Source organism: Chlorocebus sabaeus, chromosome 21 (genome assembly GCF_047675955.1).
Source record: "Chlorocebus sabaeus isolate Y175 chromosome 21, mChlSab1.0.hap1, whole genome shotgun sequence".
NCBI lineage: Eukaryota > Metazoa > Chordata > Mammalia > Primates > Cercopithecidae > Chlorocebus > Chlorocebus sabaeus.
In genome coordinates, this window is record NC_132924.1 from 26,101,625 (window position 1) to 26,105,257 (window position 3,633).

General features: G+C 41.2%; 1 pseudogene; it reads right to left on the reverse strand.

The window, feature by feature from the left end:
* Positions 1–2,997: 2,997 nt before the first annotated feature.
* LOC119626200 (guanine nucleotide-binding protein G(I)/G(S)/G(O) subunit gamma-5 pseudogene) lies at positions 2,998–3,373 on the reverse strand (annotated as a pseudogene).
* Between the last annotated feature and the right edge of the window lie 260 nt (positions 3,374–3,633).

The following is a 3,633-nucleotide window of genomic DNA, read 5'->3' on the forward strand; positions in this document are numbered from 1 at the left end:
AGGGTGATGGAATCCCAGATCACAGCACAGATAAAATGGACAAAGAAAGAAAGATACAAGAAGAATGTAAAAATGTCCATAATGAACTCATGTATCTTGCGGAAACCTCTAATCTAATGAGAATGGATTTTGTTGAGAAGATTGTACACCAACAATTAATTATTCATGGCAGAGACATCATTAAGATTTCATTTTGTTTAAAGGCCTCTAAGTGACTTAGGAAATTGGGTTAAGCTAGAGAAGAATTTCAAGAAAGAGACAAGGGAAAGCTTTTCGTTATATTGACTTTTTCTAATATTTTCCAGATAGATATTTTGACTTGGCACATAAATTATACTCTGACTAAAAATCTCCAATGATCTGTCTGAGTAAGAGTCTCCACATGGGTGGATAGTATACCAGTGTGGTCAGATGGTAGCAGATTGACAGAGATTTGTGAAAGGATTAGGAGGTTTATTCCAGAATTCTATAATAATTCAATTTGGCTTTTTGGTTAGGAATGTAGTGAGGAGTCTCCTTGAAATAAAGATGGGATTTGTACAACCTGTGACATTTTGCACTCAAGGATACTTTTCCCAGTGCACTATGGGATGTGAGCACCTGTTCACTTATAGTACATGTAAGATAAGACACTTTTAATAAAAACTCTGGAGACCTGGAGTAGTATAGACCCTATGCTTGCTTATCTTAAAGACAAACACCAGAAACTGGTTGCGAGTTCAATGTAAGATTGATTCAAAGCATAAAGCTAGAGATCTAGTGTAAATTTTCAGAGGGATATCGATTACAGGGTCAATTTCTATGGGCAATTAATGCAGGGGTTTGGTTTATGTTTGAATTCCAAGCACCCAGTGATATTCAAAAATAGCACCCATTTTTACGTAAAATGTAAAGTTACATTTTGTGTTTGATTTGGGCACCCCGTAATGATTTACAATAAAGGGTTGGGCTTTCGTTTTCTTGTTCCTTCATTAGAAAGGTTAGGACTTACCTTTCCTCCTTGATCACTATCCCAGTGTCCTAGGTGCTTGGGATTCAAAACTAAACTAAAATTTATTAGTGGTTGAGAAATGTTAAGGTTGAAATAGTAGATCAGGGCATGTCTGCGTGGAGAACATCACAGCAACCGAGAACCGCAATAGAAGAGGCTTGGTAAAGGGAGAGTCTCTTCCCTGTTTGTGAGTTAAAGAGTCCTGTAACACCTTTAGGGTAGTAAAGAATTAGGGTTGGCGCCCTACGCCTGCACAGCTAGAGTTGGGGAGAAAATAGAGCTCCAGATGTGGAGCCAGGAAAACCTGGGTTGAGTTTTCAGCTGTGTCCCGGGCCAACAACCACAGCAACAACACCCACCACATGCACCGATCTCCATCTGCCTCAAAGAACTACACATTGTAGTAGAGGGAAAGAGTCAATAATCAATAAATGCACCAAATAGGTAAATTACGTAAATTTATATAAAAGAGTCAATAAATAGTAAGTGCAAAAAATAAGTAAATAAGTACATCTATTATGGTAAAAAGTGATAATTGCTATAGAAAAAAATAGGTGTGTGCCTGATAGTTTGTTTATGAAAATCTGCTTTAACGTTTTTCAGAAAGCTGTCTCCTGGAAAAACAAGTAGTCTCTCAACTTTATACATTTCCAGGGACAAAATGTTATAACCACTGCTTAACTGATGGTGATATCAAGTCAAAATGTATGCAGCTTTTATACAGTGGCAGCTCTAATTTCCAGCAGCACGGAAATTCTCCCAGTGGTTCCCTTGTTTTACTATCACAGCTAACCACCTATTTATGTGTTTCTTTATCGCAGCCTCTCTGTACCTCTGTGTTACATGGAGAGACAAGACGGCATGTTGTTTTCGAAGCTTGATACATACCACAGCCAGAATTCCAGAACACTACATACTTTACAGTTAAATGTTTAGGCCTCAAGAACAGGAATCAAATACTTTGCTTTCAACACTGCTTCCTTCATGAGAAGGAGAAGTCTCACCCCTGAGGCTGGCTCCAGGGCCGTGGCCCCGGTAAAACGCAAGCCCTGGAACAAAGCAGAGGCCTGGCTAAAAGGAATTGTTTGCTCAGTTAGCTTAGCTTGAGGCCGAATACAGGGAATTTGTTTTCAAGCCAAACAGGTGCACTTGAGGGTGCAGGAAGGGAGACTGGCATTTGGATTGAGCCTCAGAGTGGGTCCATCTTGACCTGTTTTTATTTCAACTGATTAGTCAATCATGGCTTGTTGCTTCTTAAGTCCTAAGAATTTTAGAATTCAGGCAGCCAGTCATGGTTTACAATAAGACTTGGCACTTTGGGAGGCTGAAGCAGGTGGATCACCTGAAGTCAGGAGTTTGAGACCACCCTGGTCAAGATGGGGAAACCCCATCTCTACTAAAAGTACAAAAATTAGCTGGGCGTGGTGGTGGGCATCTGTAATCTCAGCTACTCGGGAGGCAGAAGCAGGAGAATCATTTGAACCCAGGACGAGAGGTTGCAGTGAGCTGAGATTGCACCATTGCTCTCCAGCCTGGGCAACAGAGTGAGACTCTCTCAAAAGAAAAAAAAAAGACTTGGACTTGTGATTTCCTTATTCCTTCATTGGAAATGTTAGGACGTGCCTTTCCTCCTGGATCTCAATATATTCCATCCAGCCCTTCCCACCTCCCTCACCCCCTCTCCAGCAGGGTCTCCCTCCTGCTGATCACACAGCTGGTGACTGTAATTAGTCCTTAGGACTGCCAGGAGAGTCTTAGCAATCCCTTAATGAAGTGCCCCGAATCTAATAGATAAGAATTGCACAGGAATATTCAGGATGCAAGAAATGTTCCAGTTCTTTTTTTTTTTTTCATACTAAGTTTTATTGTATGCTGCTGCCAGTGTTTATAAAACAATTACTCTTGTGAAATAGAAATTCATGAAAATTCAGAGAGGTAGATGTTAAGGACAGACAAAAGCAGAATTTTGTATATTATGGCCCATGTGTTACAGGGATAAGCTTTTGTGCAGGTTTCAAATTTAGCTCTCTTGAATATTCACTGGATCATAAGAAGCGATTTGGAAAACCTTTGAAAGATTCATTTTACTACAAAAAGGAACAGACTTTCTGGAGTCTGAAGGGATTTGTACCTGAAGATACTCCAGTCAGCAGAGGGTCATGTTGAGCATTCTGAAGACCAAATTGTTTTAAGTCTGCAGCTGCCTGGGAAACTTGTACGCGTTTGAGCGTGGTTGGGTCCGGCTTCCAGCGGGAGCTGCTGAACCACTTTCTTCATAGGGGCGATGCTGGAGGAGCCAGGCATGCTGCACATGAGGGCCAGGCCGATTTGTGGGTTGGTGAAATGTTCCAGTTCTGTATTAAAGAATCACAAATGGTGAAAATTCAAAACATGAAACTCCAAAAACCTTGAAGTCAGGGTTTATCTCTCATCCCTCTTGACACTTGTCAAAACAGCATGCTGGCTTTGACCTCCTAATGCATCCAAACCTGCCCACTTATCAACAATTCTTGTGCCACCACTTGGGGCTCAGTCCCTGTTCTCTCTTCCCTCAGGTTCCTTCAGTAACGTCTTACCTGATTTTCCTACTTCCACTAAACCATTAGTGCTCAGTCTTGAGATGGAACAGGGCTCCCTTTGAG